We start from the raw sequence: 14,026 nt of genomic DNA on the forward strand, positions 1-14,026 counted from the left end.
GGGCGAGAGTAGTACTTCGACGGGAGACCGCTTGGGAATATCTCGTGTTGTAGACTTCTATTTGACTCTACATTTTGTCGTTATATGACTTGTTTTACTTTGGTTTTCTGTGGGCATTGAGCTAATTAGCACGCGCGCTTGTAAAACTTGTCGTCACAATTCAAGCTTTAGCAAATGACATTCCATGGAATCGAATCGAGGAAAAGCTTTGTTTACTCGAGTCCCGGATGTTGAAAGGAATTTTTGAACGGGAAACATTAACTCTCTGCATTTTACCAATGCCATTGCCGGTGAAGGGTTAAAGAACCATCACAGAGGAAACAGTTATTTGCTCAGTTCAACTTGCCCGCTCAAAACACACAACAAGAACGGGCTTTCTTCCGTCTACGACCATACCACAGGCAAAAAACCGGGTCTCGTCCGATCCCCGTAGTCAAATCCTGTAGGGCGAGAGTAGTACTTCGACGGGAGACCGCTTGGGAATATCTCGTGTTGTAGACTTCTATTTGACTCTACATTTTGTCGTTATATGACTTGTTTTACTTTGGTTTTCTGTGGGCATTGAGCTAATTAGCACGCGCGCTTGTAAAACTTGTCGTCACAATTCAAGCTTTAGCAAATGACATTCCATGGAATCGAATCGAGGAAAAGCTTTGTTTACTCGAGTCCCGGATGTTGAAAGGAATTTTTGAACGGGAAACATTAACTCTCTGCATTTTACCAATGCCATTGCCGGTGAAGGGTTAAAGAACCATCACAGAGGAAACAGTTATTTGCTCAGTTCAACTTGCCCGCTCAAAACACACAACAAGAACGGGCTTTCTTCCGTCTACGACCATACCACAGGCAAAAAACCGGGTCTCGTCCGATCCCCGTAGTCAAATCCTGTAGGGCGAGAGTAGTACTTCGACGGGAGACCGCTTGGGAATATCTCGTGTTGTAGACTTCTATTTGACTCTACATTTTGTCGTTATATGACTTGTTTTACTTTGGTTTTCTGTGGGCATTGAGCTAATTAGCACGCGCGCTTGTAAAACTTGTCGTCACAATTCAAGCTTTAGCAAATGACATTCCATGGAATCGAATCGAGGAAAAGCTTTGTTTACTCGAGTCCCGGATGTTGAAAGGAATTTTTGAACGGGAAACATTAACTCTCTGCATTTTACCAATGCCATTGCCGGTGAAGGGTTAAAGAACCATCACAGAGGAAACAGTTATTTGCTCAGTTCAACTTGCCCGCTCAAAACACACAACAAGAACGGGCTTTCTTCCGTCTACGACCATACCACAGGCAAAAAACCGGGTCTCGTCCGATCCCCGTAGTCAAATCCTGTAGGGCGAGAGTAGTACTTCGACGGGAGACCGCTTGGGAATATCTCGTGTTGTAGACTTCTATTTGACTCTACATTTTGTCGTTATATGACTTGTTTTACTTTGGTTTTCTGTGGGCATTGAGCTAATTAGCACGCGCGCTTGTAAAACTTGTCGTCACAATTCAAGCTTTAGCAAATGACATTCCATGGAATCGAATCGAGGAAAAGCTTTGTTTACTCGAGTCCCGGATGTTGAAAGGAATTTTTGAACGGGAAACATTAACTCTCTGCATTTTACCAATGCCATTGCCGGTGAAGGGTTAAAGAACCATCACAGAGGAAACAGTTATTTGCTCAGTTCAACTTGCCCGCTCAAAACACACAACAAGAACGGGCTTTCTTCCGTCTACGACCATACCACAGGCAAAAAACCGGGTCTCGTCCGATCCCCGTAGTCAAATCCTGTAGGGCGAGAGTAGTACTTCGACGGGAGACCGCTTGGGAATATCTCGTGTTGTAGACTTCTATTTGACTCTACATTTTGTCGTTATATGACTTGTTTTACTTTGGTTTTCTGTGGGCATTGAGCTAATTAGCACGCGCGCTTGTAAAACTTGTCGTCACAATTCAAGCTTTAGCAAATGACATTCCATGGAATCGAATCGAGGAAAAGCTTTGTTTACTCGAGTCCCGGATGTTGAAAGGAATTTTTGAACGGGAAACATTAACTCTCTGCATTTTACCAATGCCATTGCCGGTGAAGGGTTAAAGAACCATCACAGAGGAAACAGTTATTTGCTCAGTTCAACTTGCCCGCTCAAAACACACAACAAGAACGGGCTTTCTTCCGTCTACGACCATACCACAGGCAAAAAACCGGGTCTCGTCCGATCCCCGTAGTCAAATCCTGTAGGGCGAGAGTAGTACTTCGACGGGAGACCGCTTGGGAATATCTCGTGTTGTAGACTTCTATTTGACTCTACATTTTGTCGTTATATGACTTGTTTTACTTTGGTTTTCTGTGGGCATTGAGCTAATTAGCACGCGCGCTTGTAAAACTTGTCGTCACAATTCAAGCTTTAGCAAATGACATTCCATGGAATCGAATCGAGGAAAAGCTTTGTTTACTCGAGTCCCGGATGTTGAAAGGAATTTTTGAACGGGAAACATTAACTCTCTGCATTTTACCAATGCCATTGCCGGTGAAGGGTTAAAGAACCATCACAGAGGAAACAGTTATTTGCTCAGTTCAACTTGCCCGCTCAAAACACACAACAAGAACGGGCTTTCTTCCGTCTACGACCATACCACAGGCAAAAAACCGGGTCTCGTCCGATCCCCGTAGTCAAATCCTGTAGGGCGAGAGTAGTACTTCGACGGGAGACCGCTTGGGAATATCTCGTGTTGTAGACTTCTATTTGACTCTACATTTTGTCGTTATATGACTTGTTTTACTTTGGTTTTCTGTGGGCATTGAGCTAATTAGCACGCGCGCTTGTAAAACTTGTCGTCACAATTCAAGCTTTAGCAAATGACATTCCATGGAATCGAATCGAGGAAAAGCTTTGTTTACTCGAGTCCCGGATGTTGAAAGGAATTTTTGAACGGGAAACATTAACTCTCTGCATTTTACCAATGCCATTGCCGGTGAAGGGTTAAAGAACCATCACAGAGGAAACAGTTATTTGCTCAGTTCAACTTGCCCGCTCAAAACACACAACAAGAACGGGCTTTCTTCCGTCTACGACCATACCACAGGCAAAAAACCGGGTCTCGTCCGATCCCCGTAGTCAAATCCTGTAGGGCGAGAGTAGTACTTCGACGGGAGACCGCTTGGGAATATCTCGTGTTGTAGACTTCTATTTGACTCTACATTTTGTCGTTATATGACTTGTTTTACTTTGGTTTTCTGTGGGCATTGAGCTAATTAGCACGCGCGCTTGTAAAACTTGTCGTCACAATTCAAGCTTTAGCAAATGACATTCCATGGAATCGAATCGAGGAAAAGCTTTGTTTACTCGAGTCCCGGATGTTGAAAGGAATTTTTGAACGGGAAACATTAACTCTCTGCATTTTACCAATGCCATTGCCGGTGAAGGGTTAAAGAACCATCACAGAGGAAACAGTTATTTGCTCAGTTCAACTTGCCCGCTCAAAACACACAACAAGAACGGGCTTTCTTCCGTCTACGACCATACCACAGGCAAAAAACCGGGTCTCGTCCGATCCCCGTAGTCAAATCCTGTAGGGCGAGAGTAGTACTTCGACGGGAGACCGCTTGGGAATATCTCGTGTTGTAGACTTCTATTTGACTCTACATTTTGTCGTTATATGACTTGTTTTACTTTGGTTTTCTGTGGGCATTGAGCTAATTAGCACGCGCGCTTGTAAAACTTGTCGTCACAATTCAAGCTTTAGCAAATGACATTCCATGGAATCGAATCGAGGAAAAGCTTTGTTTACTCGAGTCCCGGATGTTGAAAGGAATTTTTGAACGGGAAACATTAACTCTCTGCATTTTACCAATGCCATTGCCGGTGAAGGGTTAAAGAACCATCACAGAGGAAACAGTTATTTGCTCAGTTCAACTTGCCCGCTCAAAACACACAACAAGAACGGGCTTTCTTCCGTCTACGACCATACCACAGGCAAAAAACCGGGTCTCGTCCGATCCCCGTAGTCAAATCCTGTAGGGCGAGAGTAGTACTTCGACGGGAGACCGCTTGGGAATATCTCGTGTTGTAGACTTCTATTTGACTCTACATTTTGTCGTTATATGACTTGTTTTACTTTGGTTTTCTGTGGGCATTGAGCTAATTAGCACGCGCGCTTGTAAAACTTGTCGTCACAATTCAAGCTTTAGCAAATGACATTCCATGGAATCGAATCGAGGAAAAGCTTTGTTTACTCGAGTCCCGGATGTTGAAAGGAATTTTTGAACGGGAAACATTAACTCTCTGCATTTTACCAATGCCATTGCCGGTGAAGGGTTAAAGAACCATCACAGAGGAAACAGTTATTTGCTCAGTTCAACTTGCCCGCTCAAAACACACAACAAGAACGGGCTTTCTTCCGTCTACGACCATACCACAGGCAAAAAACCGGGTCTCGTCCGATCCCCGTAGTCAAATCCTGTAGGGCGAGAGTAGTACTTCGACGGGAGACCGCTTGGGAATATCTCGTGTTGTAGACTTCTATTTGACTCTACATTTTGTCGTTATATGACTTGTTTTACTTTGGTTTTCTGTGGGCATTGAGCTAATTAGCACGCGCGCTTGTAAAACTTGTCGTCACAATTCAAGCTTTAGCAAATGACATTCCATGGAATCGAATCGAGGAAAAGCTTTGTTTACTCGAGTCCCGGATGTTGAAAGGAATTTTTGAACGGGAAACATTAACTCTCTGCATTTTACCAATGCCATTGCCGGTGAAGGGTTAAAGAACCATCACAGAGGAAACAGTTATTTGCTCAGTTCAACTTGCCCGCTCAAAACACACAACAAGAACGGGCTTTCTTCCGTCTACGACCATACCACAGGCAAAAAACCGGGTCTCGTCCGATCCCCGTAGTCAAATCCTGTAGGGCGAGAGTAGTACTTCGACGGGAGACCGCTTGGGAATATCTCGTGTTGTAGACTTCTATTTGACTCTACATTTTGTCGTTATATGACTTGTTTTACTTTGGTTTTCTGTGGGCATTGAGCTAATTAGCACGCGCGCTTGTAAAACTTGTCGTCACAATTCAAGCTTTAGCAAATGACATTCCATGGAATCGAATCGAGGAAAAGCTTTGTTTACTCGAGTCCCGGATGTTGAAAGGAATTTTTGAACGGGAAACATTAACTCTCTGCATTTTACCAATGCCATTGCCGGTGAAGGGTTAAAGAACCATCACAGAGGAAACAGTTATTTGCTCAGTTCAACTTGCCCGCTCAAAACACACAACAAGAACGGGCTTTCTTCCGTCTACGACCATACCACAGGCAAAAAACCGGGTCTCGTCCGATCCCCGTAGTCAAATCCTGTAGGGCGAGAGTAGTACTTCGACGGGAGACCGCTTGGGAATATCTCGTGTTGTAGACTTCTATTTGACTCTACATTTTGTCGTTATATGACTTGTTTTACTTTGGTTTTCTGTGGGCATTGAGCTAATTAGCACGCGCGCTTGTAAAACTTGTCGTCACAATTCAAGCTTTAGCAAATGACATTCCATGGAATCGAATCGAGGAAAAGCTTTGTTTACTCGAGTCCCGGATGTTGAAAGGAATTTTTGAACGGGAAACATTAACTCTCTGCATTTTACCAATGCCATTGCCGGTGAAGGGTTAAAGAACCATCACAGAGGAAACAGTTATTTGCTCAGTTCAACTTGCCCGCTCAAAACACACAACAAGAACGGGCTTTCTTCCGTCTACGACCATACCACAGGCAAAAAACCGGGTCTCGTCCGATCCCCGTAGTCAAATCCTGTAGGGCGAGAGTAGTACTTCGACGGGAGACCGCTTGGGAATATCTCGTGTTGTAGACTTCTATTTGACTCTACATTTTGTCGTTATATGACTTGTTTTACTTTGGTTTTCTGTGGGCATTGAGCTAATTAGCACGCGCGCTTGTAAAACTTGTCGTCACAATTCAAGCTTTAGCAAATGACATTCCATGGAATCGAATCGAGGAAAAGCTTTGTTTACTCGAGTCCCGGATGTTGAAAGGAATTTTTGAACGGGAAACATTAACTCTCTGCATTTTACCAATGCCATTGCCGGTGAAGGGTTAAAGAACCATCACAGAGGAAACAGTTATTTGCTCAGTTCAACTTGCCCGCTCAAAACACACAACAAGAACGGGCTTTCTTCCGTCTACGACCATACCACAGGCAAAAAACCGGGTCTCGTCCGATCCCCGTAGTCAAATCCTGTAGGGCGAGAGTAGTACTTCGACGGGAGACCGCTTGGGAATATCTCGTGTTGTAGACTTCTATTTGACTCTACATTTTGTCGTTATATGACTTGTTTTACTTTGGTTTTCTGTGGGCATTGAGCTAATTAGCACGCGCGCTTGTAAAACTTGTCGTCACAATTCAAGCTTTAGCAAATGACATTCCATGGAATCGAATCGAGGAAAAGCTTTGTTTACTCGAGTCCCGGATGTTGAAAGGAATTTTTGAACGGGAAACATTAACTCTCTGCATTTTACCAATGCCATTGCCGGTGAAGGGTTAAAGAACCATCACAGAGGAAACAGTTATTTGCTCAGTTCAACTTGCCCGCTCAAAACACACAACAAGAACGGGCTTTCTTCCGTCTACGACCATACCACAGGCAAAAAACCGGGTCTCGTCCGATCCCCGTAGTCAAATCCTGTAGGGCGAGAGTAGTACTTCGACGGGAGACCGCTTGGGAATATCTCGTGTTGTAGACTTCTATTTGACTCTACATTTTGTCGTTATATGACTTGTTTTACTTTGGTTTTCTGTGGGCATTGAGCTAATTAGCACGCGCGCTTGTAAAACTTGTCGTCACAATTCAAGCTTTAGCAAATGACATTCCATGGAATCGAATCGAGGAAAAGCTTTGTTTACTCGAGTCCCGGATGTTGAAAGGAATTTTTGAACGGGAAACATTAACTCTCTGCATTTTACCAATGCCATTGCCGGTGAAGGGTTAAAGAACCATCACAGAGGAAACAGTTATTTGCTCAGTTCAACTTGCCCGCTCAAAACACACAACAAGAACGGGCTTTCTTCCGTCTACGACCATACCACAGGCAAAAAACCGGGTCTCGTCCGATCCCCGTAGTCAAATCCTGTAGGGCGAGAGTAGTACTTCGACGGGAGACCGCTTGGGAATATCTCGTGTTGTAGACTTCTATTTGACTCTACATTTTGTCGTTATATGACTTGTTTTACTTTGGTTTTCTGTGGGCATTGAGCTAATTAGCACGCGCGCTTGTAAAACTTGTCGTCACAATTCAAGCTTTAGCAAATGACATTCCATGGAATCGAATCGAGGAAAAGCTTTGTTTACTCGAGTCCCGGATGTTGAAAGGAATTTTTGAACGGGAAACATTAACTCTCTGCATTTTACCAATGCCATTGCCGGTGAAGGGTTAAAGAACCATCACAGAGGAAACAGTTATTTGCTCAGTTCAACTTGCCCGCTCAAAACACACAACAAGAACGGGCTTTCTTCCGTCTACGACCATACCACAGGCAAAAAACCGGGTCTCGTCCGATCCCCGTAGTCAAATCCTGTAGGGCGAGAGTAGTACTTCGACGGGAGACCGCTTGGGAATATCTCGTGTTGTAGACTTCTATTTGACTCTACATTTTGTCGTTATATGACTTGTTTTACTTTGGTTTTCTGTGGGCATTGAGCTAATTAGCACGCGCGCTTGTAAAACTTGTCGTCACAATTCAAGCTTTAGCAAATGACATTCCATGGAATCGAATCGAGGAAAAGCTTTGTTTACTCGAGTCCCGGATGTTGAAAGGAATTTTTGAACGGGAAACATTAACTCTCTGCATTTTACCAATGCCATTGCCGGTGAAGGGTTAAAGAACCATCACAGAGGAAACAGTTATTTGCTCAGTTCAACTTGCCCGCTCAAAACACACAACAAGAACGGGCTTTCTTCCGTCTACGACCATACCACAGGCAAAAAACCGGGTCTCGTCCGATCCCCGTAGTCAAATCCTGTAGGGCGAGAGTAGTACTTCGACGGGAGACCGCTTGGGAATATCTCGTGTTGTAGACTTCTATTTGACTCTACATTTTGTCGTTATATGACTTGTTTTACTTTGGTTTTCTGTGGGCATTGAGCTAATTAGCACGCGCGCTTGTAAAACTTGTCGTCACAATTCAAGCTTTAGCAAATGACATTCCATGGAATCGAATCGAGGAAAAGCTTTGTTTACTCGAGTCCCGGATGTTGAAAGGAATTTTTGAACGGGAAACATTAACTCTCTGCATTTTACCAATGCCATTGCCGGTGAAGGGTTAAAGAACCATCACAGAGGAAACAGTTATTTGCTCAGTTCAACTTGCCCGCTCAAAACACACAACAAGAACGGGCTTTCTTCCGTCTACGACCATACCACAGGCAAAAAACCGGGTCTCGTCCGATCCCCGTAGTCAAATCCTGTAGGGCGAGAGTAGTACTTCGACGGGAGACCGCTTGGGAATATCTCGTGTTGTAGACTTCTATTTGACTCTACATTTTGTCGTTATATGACTTGTTTTACTTTGGTTTTCTGTGGGCATTGAGCTAATTAGCACGCGCGCTTGTAAAACTTGTCGTCACAATTCAAGCTTTAGCAAATGACATTCCATGGAATCGAATCGAGGAAAAGCTTTGTTTACTCGAGTCCCGGATGTTGAAAGGAATTTTTGAACGGGAAACATTAACTCTCTGCATTTTACCAATGCCATTGCCGGTGAAGGGTTAAAGAACCATCACAGAGGAAACAGTTATTTGCTCAGTTCAACTTGCCCGCTCAAAACACACAACAAAAACGGGCTTTCTTCCGTCTACGACCATACCACAGGCAAAAAACCGGGTCTCGTCCGATCCCCGTAGTCAAATCCTGTAGGGCGAGAGTAGTACTTCGACGGGAGACCGCTTGGGAATATCTCGTGTTGTAGACTTCTATTTGACTCTACATTTTGTCGTTATATGACTTGTTTTACTTTGGTTTTCTGTGGGCATTGAGCTAATTAGCACGCGCGCTTGTAAAACTTGTCGTCACAATTCAAGCTTTAGCAAATGACATTCCATGGAATCGAATCGAGGAAAAGCTTTGTTTACTCGAGTCCCGGATGTTGAAAGGAATTTTTGAACGGGAAACATTAACTCTCTGCATTTTACCAATGCCATTGCCGGTGAAGGGTTAAAGAACCATCACAGAGGAAACAGTTATTTGCTCAGTTCAACTTGCCCGCTCAAAACACACAACAAGAACGGGCTTTCTTCCGTCTACGACCATACCACAGGCAAAAAACCGGGTCTCGTCCGATCCCCGTAGTCAAATCCTGTAGGGCGAGAGTAGTACTTCGACGGGAGACCGCTTGGGAATATCTCGTGTTGTAGACTTCTATTTGACTCTACATTTTGTCGTTATATGACTTGTTTTACTTTGGTTTTCTGTGGGCATTGAGCTAATTAGCACGCGCGCTTGTAAAACTTGTCGTCACAATTCAAGCTTTAGCAAATGACATTCCATGGAATCGAATCGAGGAAAAGCTTTGTTTACTCGAGTCCCGGATGTTGAAAGGAATTTTTGAACGGGAAACATTAACTCTCTGCATTTTACCAATGCCATTGCCGGTGAAGGGTTAAAGAACCATCACAGAGGAAACAGTTATTTGCTCAGTTCAACTTGCCCGCTCAAAACACACAACAAGAACGGGCTTTCTTCCGTCTACGACCATACCACAGGCAAAAAACCGGGTCTCGTCCGATCCCCGTAGTCAAATCCTGTAGGGCGAGAGTAGTACTTCGACGGGAGACCGCTTGGGAATATCTCGTGTTGTAGACTTCTATTTGACTCTACATTTTGTCGTTATATGACTTGTTTTACTTTGGTTTTCTGTGGGCATTGAGCTAATTAGCACGCGCGCTTGTAAAACTTGTCGTCACAATTCAAGCTTTAGCAAATGACATTCCATGGAATCGAATCGAGGAAAAGCTTTGTTTACTCGAGTCCCGGATGTTGAAAGGAATTTTTGAACGGGAAACATTAACTCTCTGCATTTTACCAATGCCATTGCCGGTGAAGGGTTAAAGAACCATCACAGAGGAAACAGTTATTTGCTCAGTTCAACTTGCCCGCTCAAAACACACAACAAGAACGGGCTTTCTTCCGTCTACGACCATACCACAGGCAAAAAACCGGGTCTCGTCCGATCCCCGTAGTCAAATCCTGTAGGGCGAGAGTAGTACTTCGACGGGAGACCGCTTGGGAATATCTCGTGTTGTAGACTTCTATTTGACTCTACATTTTGTCGTTATATGACTTGTTTTACTTTGGTTTTTTGTGGGCATTGAGCTAATTAGCACGCGCGCTTGTAAAACTTGTCGTCACAATTCAAGCTTTAGCAAATGACATTCCATGGAATCGAATCGAGGAAAAGCTTTGTTTACTCGAGTCCCGGATGTTGAAAGGAATTTTTGAACGGGAAACATTAACTCTCTGCATTTTACCAATGCCATTGCCGGTGAAGGGTTAAAGAACCATCACAGAGGAAACAGTTATTTGCTCAGTTCAACTTGCCCGCTCAAAACACACAACAAGAACGGGCTTTCTTCCGTCTACGACCATACCACAGGCAAAAAACCGGGTCTCGTCCGATCCCCGTAGTCAAATCCTGTAGGGCGAGAGTAGTACTTCGACGGGAGACCGCTTGGGAATATCTCGTGTTGTAGACTTCTATTTGACTCTACATTTTGTCGTTATATGACTTGTTTTACTTTGGTTTTCTGTGGGCATTGAGCTAATTAGCACGCGCGCTTGTAAAACTTGTCGTCACAATTCAAGCTTTAGCAAATGACATTCCATGGAATCGAATCGAGGAAAAGCTTTGTTTACTCGAGTCCCGGATGTTGAAAGGAATTTTTGAACGGGAAACATTAACTCTCTGCATTTTACCAATGCCATTGCCGGTGAAGGGTTAAAGAACCATCACAGAGGAAACAGTTATTTGCTCAGTTCAACTTGCCCGCTCAAAACACACAACAAGAACGGGCTTTCTTCCGTCTACGACCATACCACAGGCAAAAAACCGGGTCTCGTCCGATCCCCGTAGTCAAATCCTGTAGGGCGAGAGTAGTACTTCGACGGGAGACCGCTTGGGAATATCTCGTGTTGTAGACTTCTATTTGACTCTACATTTTGTCGTTATATGACTTGTTTTACTTTGGTTTTCTGTGGGCATTGAGCTAATTAGCACGCGCGCTTGTAAAACTTGTCGTCACAATTCAAGCTTTAGCAAATGACATTCCATGGAATCGAATCGAGGAAAAGCTTTGTTTACTCGAGTCCCGGATGTTGAAAGGAATTTTTGAACGGGAAACATTAACTCTCTGCATTTTACCAATGCCATTGCCGGTGAAGGGTTAAAGAACCATCACAGAGGAAACAGTTATTTGCTCAGTTCAACTTGCCCGCTCAAAACACACAACAAGAACGGGCTTTCTTCCGTCTACGACCATACCACAGGCAAAAACCGGGTCTCGTCCGATCCCCGTAGTCAAATCCTGTAGGGCGAGAGTAGTACTTCGACGGGAGACCGCTTGGGAATATCTCGTGTTGTAGACTTCTATTTGACTCTACATTTTGTCGTTATATGACTTGTTTTACTTTGGTTTTCTGTGGGCATTGAGCTAATTAGCACGCGCGCTTGTAAAACTTGTCGTCACAATTCAAGCTTTAGCAAATGACATTCCATGGAATCGAATCGAGGAAAAGCTTTGTTTACTCGAGTCCCGGATGTTGAAAGGAATTTTTGAACGGGAAACATTAACTCTCTGCATTTTACCAATGCCATTGCCGGTGAAGGGTTAAAGAACCATCACAGAGGAAACAGTTATTTGCTCAGTTCAACTTGCCCGCTCAAAACACACAACAAGAACGGGCTTTCTTCCGTCTACGACCATACCACAGGCAAAAATACGTGTATCGTCCGATCCCCGTAGTCAAATCCTGTAGGGCGAGAGTAGTACTTCGACGGGAGACCGCTTGGGAATATCTCGTGTTGTAGACTTCTATTTGACTCTACATTTTGTCGTTATATGACTTGTTTTACTTTGGTTTTCTGTGGGCATTGAGCTAATTAGCACGCGCGCTTGTAAAACTTGTCGTCACAATTCAAGCTTTAGCAAATGACATTCCATGGAATCGAATCGAGGAAAAGCTTTGTTTACTCGAGTCCCGGATGTTGAAAGGAATTTTTGAACGGGAAACATTAACTCTCTGCATTTTACCAATGCCATTGCCGGTGAAGGGTTAAAGAACCATCACAGAGGAAACAGTTATTTGCTCAGTTCAACTTGCCCGCTCAAAACACACAACAAGAACGGGCTTTCTTCCGTCTACGACCATACCACAGGCACAAAACGGGTCTCGTCCGATCCCCGTAGTCAAATCCTGTAGGGCGAGAGTAGTACTTCGACGGGAGACCGCTTGGGAATATCTCGTGTTGTAGACTTCTATTTGACTCTACATTTTGTCGTTATATGACTTGTTTTACTTTGGTTTTCTGTGGGCATTGAGCTAATTAGCACGCGCGCTTGTAAAACTTGTCGTCACAATTCAAGCTTTAGCAAATGACATTCCATGGAATCGAATCGAGGAAAAGCTTTGTTTACTCGAGTCCCGGATGTTGAAAGGAATTTTTGAACGGGAAACATTAACTCTCTGCATTTTACCAATGCCATTGCCGGTGAAGGGTTAAAGAACCATCACAGAGGAAACAGTTATTTGCTCAGTTCAACTTGCCCGCTCAAAACACACAACAAGAACGGGCTTTCTTCCGTCTACGACCATACCACAGGCAAAAAACCGGGTCTCGTCCGATCCCCGTAGTCAAATCCTGTAGGGCGAGAGTAGTACTTCGACGGGAGACCGCTTGGGAATATCTCGTGTTGTAGACTTCTATTTGACTCTACATTTTGTCGTTATATGACTTGTTTTACTTTGGTTTTCTGTGGGCATTGAGCTAATTAGCACGCGCGCTTGTAAAACTTGTCGTCACAATTCAAGCTTTAGCAAATGACATTCCATGGAATCGAATCGAGGAAAAGCTTTGTTTACTCGAGTCCCGGATGTTGAAAGGAATTTTTGAACGGGAAACATTAACTCTCTGCATTTTACCAATGCCATTGCCGGTGAAGGGTTAAAGAACCATCACAGAGGAAACAGTTATTTGCTCAGTTCAACTTGCCCGCTCAAAACACACAACAAGAACGGGCTTTCTTCCGTCTACGACCATACCACAGGCAAAAAACCGGGTCTCGTCCGATCCCCGTAGTCAAATCCTGTAGGGCGAGAGTAGTACTTCGACGGGAGACCGCTTGGGAATATCTCGTGTTGTAGACTTCTATTTGACTCTACATTTTGTCGTTATATGACTTGTTTTACTTTGGTTTTCTGTGGGCATTGAGCTAATTAGCACGCGCGCTTGTAAAACTTGTCGTCACAATTCAAGCTTTAGCAAATGACATTCCATGGAATCGAATCGGGGAAAAGCTTTGTTTACTCGAGTCCCGGATGTTGAAAGGAATTTTTGAACGGGAAACATTAACTCTCTGCATTTTACCAATGCCATTGCCGGTGAAGGGTTAAAGAACCATCACAGAGGAAACAGTTATTTGCTCAGTTCAACTTGCCCGCTCAAAACACACAACAAGAACGGGCTTTCTTCCGTCTACGACCATACCACAGGCAAAAAACCGGGTCTCGTCCGATCCCCGTAGTCAAATCCTGTAGGGCGAGAGTAGTACTTCGACGGGAGACCGCTTGGGAATATCTCGTGTTGTAGACTTCTATTTGACTCTACATTTTGTCGTTATATGACTTGTTTTACTTTGGTTTTCTGTGGGCATTGAGCTAATTAGCACGCGCGCTTGTAAAACTTGTCGTCACAATTCAAGCTTTAGAAAATGACATTCCATGGAATCGAATCGGGGAAAAGCTTTGTTTACTCGAGTCCCGGATGTTG

The 14,026-nt window shown here is 44.0% G+C and overlaps 29 non-coding genes and 3 pseudogenes across 29 annotated transcripts in view; all 32 read left to right on the forward strand.

The window, feature by feature from the left end:
- LOC137972273 (5S ribosomal RNA) overlaps positions 1 to 56 on the forward strand; it is a 119-nt gene extending 63 nt beyond the window's left edge. The window contains exon 1 of the ribosomal RNA XR_011117103.1: positions 1 to 56. This exon is cut by the window's left edge and continues 63 nt beyond it. This is a non-coding gene — a ribosomal RNA (5S ribosomal RNA).
- A 326-nt stretch (positions 57 to 382) lies between these two features.
- On the forward strand, positions 383 to 501 carry LOC137972207 (5S ribosomal RNA). Its single transcript, XR_011117052.1, has one exon. It is a non-coding gene; the product is annotated as a 5S ribosomal RNA (ribosomal RNA).
- Positions 502 to 827: 326 nt separating this feature from the next.
- LOC137972218 (5S ribosomal RNA) lies at positions 828 to 946 on the forward strand. The gene has a single exon (XR_011117061.1). It is a non-coding gene; the product is annotated as a 5S ribosomal RNA (ribosomal RNA).
- A 326-nt stretch (positions 947 to 1,272) lies between these two features.
- LOC137972229 (5S ribosomal RNA) lies at positions 1,273 to 1,391 on the forward strand. The gene has a single exon (XR_011117062.1). It is a non-coding gene; the product is annotated as a 5S ribosomal RNA (ribosomal RNA).
- Positions 1,392 to 1,717: 326 nt separating this feature from the next.
- LOC137972230 (5S ribosomal RNA) lies at positions 1,718 to 1,836 on the forward strand. Its single transcript, XR_011117063.1, has one exon. It is a non-coding gene; the product is annotated as a 5S ribosomal RNA (ribosomal RNA).
- A 326-nt stretch (positions 1,837 to 2,162) lies between these two features.
- On the forward strand, positions 2,163 to 2,281 carry LOC137972232 (5S ribosomal RNA). Its single transcript, XR_011117064.1, has one exon. It is a non-coding gene; the product is annotated as a 5S ribosomal RNA (ribosomal RNA).
- Positions 2,282 to 2,607: 326 nt separating this feature from the next.
- On the forward strand, positions 2,608 to 2,726 carry LOC137972233 (5S ribosomal RNA). Its single transcript, XR_011117065.1, has one exon. It is a non-coding gene; the product is annotated as a 5S ribosomal RNA (ribosomal RNA).
- Positions 2,727 to 3,052: 326 nt separating this feature from the next.
- LOC137972234 (5S ribosomal RNA) lies at positions 3,053 to 3,171 on the forward strand. The gene has a single exon (XR_011117066.1). It is a non-coding gene; the product is annotated as a 5S ribosomal RNA (ribosomal RNA).
- A 326-nt stretch (positions 3,172 to 3,497) lies between these two features.
- On the forward strand, positions 3,498 to 3,616 carry LOC137972235 (5S ribosomal RNA). Its single transcript, XR_011117067.1, has one exon. It is a non-coding gene; the product is annotated as a 5S ribosomal RNA (ribosomal RNA).
- A 326-nt stretch (positions 3,617 to 3,942) lies between these two features.
- LOC137972236 (5S ribosomal RNA) lies at positions 3,943 to 4,061 on the forward strand. Its single transcript, XR_011117068.1, has one exon. It is a non-coding gene; the product is annotated as a 5S ribosomal RNA (ribosomal RNA).
- A 326-nt stretch (positions 4,062 to 4,387) lies between these two features.
- On the forward strand, positions 4,388 to 4,506 carry LOC137972237 (5S ribosomal RNA). Its single transcript, XR_011117069.1, has one exon. It is a non-coding gene; the product is annotated as a 5S ribosomal RNA (ribosomal RNA).
- A 326-nt stretch (positions 4,507 to 4,832) lies between these two features.
- On the forward strand, positions 4,833 to 4,951 carry LOC137972239 (5S ribosomal RNA). The gene has a single exon (XR_011117071.1). It is a non-coding gene; the product is annotated as a 5S ribosomal RNA (ribosomal RNA).
- Positions 4,952 to 5,277: 326 nt separating this feature from the next.
- Positions 5,278 to 5,396, forward strand: LOC137972240 (5S ribosomal RNA). The gene has a single exon (XR_011117072.1). It is a non-coding gene; the product is annotated as a 5S ribosomal RNA (ribosomal RNA).
- Positions 5,397 to 5,722: 326 nt separating this feature from the next.
- On the forward strand, positions 5,723 to 5,841 carry LOC137972241 (5S ribosomal RNA). The gene has a single exon (XR_011117073.1). It is a non-coding gene; the product is annotated as a 5S ribosomal RNA (ribosomal RNA).
- Positions 5,842 to 6,167: 326 nt separating this feature from the next.
- On the forward strand, positions 6,168 to 6,286 carry LOC137972242 (5S ribosomal RNA). Its single transcript, XR_011117074.1, has one exon. It is a non-coding gene; the product is annotated as a 5S ribosomal RNA (ribosomal RNA).
- Positions 6,287 to 6,612: 326 nt separating this feature from the next.
- LOC137972243 (5S ribosomal RNA) lies at positions 6,613 to 6,731 on the forward strand. Its single transcript, XR_011117075.1, has one exon. It is a non-coding gene; the product is annotated as a 5S ribosomal RNA (ribosomal RNA).
- Positions 6,732 to 7,057: 326 nt separating this feature from the next.
- LOC137972244 (5S ribosomal RNA) lies at positions 7,058 to 7,176 on the forward strand. Its single transcript, XR_011117076.1, has one exon. It is a non-coding gene; the product is annotated as a 5S ribosomal RNA (ribosomal RNA).
- A 326-nt stretch (positions 7,177 to 7,502) lies between these two features.
- On the forward strand, positions 7,503 to 7,621 carry LOC137972245 (5S ribosomal RNA). Its single transcript, XR_011117077.1, has one exon. It is a non-coding gene; the product is annotated as a 5S ribosomal RNA (ribosomal RNA).
- Positions 7,622 to 7,947: 326 nt separating this feature from the next.
- On the forward strand, positions 7,948 to 8,066 carry LOC137972246 (5S ribosomal RNA). The gene has a single exon (XR_011117078.1). It is a non-coding gene; the product is annotated as a 5S ribosomal RNA (ribosomal RNA).
- Positions 8,067 to 8,392: 326 nt separating this feature from the next.
- On the forward strand, positions 8,393 to 8,511 carry LOC137972248 (5S ribosomal RNA). Its single transcript, XR_011117079.1, has one exon. It is a non-coding gene; the product is annotated as a 5S ribosomal RNA (ribosomal RNA).
- A 326-nt stretch (positions 8,512 to 8,837) lies between these two features.
- LOC137972249 (5S ribosomal RNA) lies at positions 8,838 to 8,956 on the forward strand. The gene has a single exon (XR_011117080.1). It is a non-coding gene; the product is annotated as a 5S ribosomal RNA (ribosomal RNA).
- A 326-nt stretch (positions 8,957 to 9,282) lies between these two features.
- On the forward strand, positions 9,283 to 9,401 carry LOC137972251 (5S ribosomal RNA). The gene has a single exon (XR_011117082.1). It is a non-coding gene; the product is annotated as a 5S ribosomal RNA (ribosomal RNA).
- Positions 9,402 to 9,727: 326 nt separating this feature from the next.
- LOC137972252 (5S ribosomal RNA) lies at positions 9,728 to 9,846 on the forward strand. Its single transcript, XR_011117083.1, has one exon. It is a non-coding gene; the product is annotated as a 5S ribosomal RNA (ribosomal RNA).
- A 326-nt stretch (positions 9,847 to 10,172) lies between these two features.
- LOC137972253 (5S ribosomal RNA) lies at positions 10,173 to 10,291 on the forward strand. Its single transcript, XR_011117084.1, has one exon. It is a non-coding gene; the product is annotated as a 5S ribosomal RNA (ribosomal RNA).
- A 326-nt stretch (positions 10,292 to 10,617) lies between these two features.
- LOC137972254 (5S ribosomal RNA) lies at positions 10,618 to 10,736 on the forward strand. The gene has a single exon (XR_011117085.1). It is a non-coding gene; the product is annotated as a 5S ribosomal RNA (ribosomal RNA).
- Positions 10,737 to 11,062: 326 nt separating this feature from the next.
- LOC137972255 (5S ribosomal RNA) lies at positions 11,063 to 11,181 on the forward strand. The gene has a single exon (XR_011117086.1). It is a non-coding gene; the product is annotated as a 5S ribosomal RNA (ribosomal RNA).
- Positions 11,182 to 11,507: 326 nt separating this feature from the next.
- On the forward strand, positions 11,508 to 11,625 carry LOC137972217 (5S ribosomal RNA; annotated as a pseudogene).
- A 326-nt stretch (positions 11,626 to 11,951) lies between these two features.
- On the forward strand, positions 11,952 to 12,070 carry LOC137972225 (5S ribosomal RNA; annotated as a pseudogene).
- Positions 12,071 to 12,396: 326 nt separating this feature from the next.
- LOC137972219 (5S ribosomal RNA) lies at positions 12,397 to 12,514 on the forward strand (annotated as a pseudogene).
- A 326-nt stretch (positions 12,515 to 12,840) lies between these two features.
- LOC137972256 (5S ribosomal RNA) lies at positions 12,841 to 12,959 on the forward strand. Its single transcript, XR_011117087.1, has one exon. It is a non-coding gene; the product is annotated as a 5S ribosomal RNA (ribosomal RNA).
- A 326-nt stretch (positions 12,960 to 13,285) lies between these two features.
- On the forward strand, positions 13,286 to 13,404 carry LOC137972257 (5S ribosomal RNA). Its single transcript, XR_011117088.1, has one exon. It is a non-coding gene; the product is annotated as a 5S ribosomal RNA (ribosomal RNA).
- Positions 13,405 to 13,730: 326 nt separating this feature from the next.
- LOC137972258 (5S ribosomal RNA) lies at positions 13,731 to 13,849 on the forward strand. The gene has a single exon (XR_011117089.1). It is a non-coding gene; the product is annotated as a 5S ribosomal RNA (ribosomal RNA).
- Positions 13,850 to 14,026: the final 177 nt, after the last annotated feature.

The sequence above is a fragment of the Montipora foliosa genome, chromosome 9 (genome assembly GCF_036669935.1).
Source record: "Montipora foliosa isolate CH-2021 chromosome 9, ASM3666993v2, whole genome shotgun sequence".
Classification (NCBI taxonomy): domain Eukaryota; kingdom Metazoa; phylum Cnidaria; class Anthozoa; order Scleractinia; family Acroporidae; genus Montipora; species Montipora foliosa.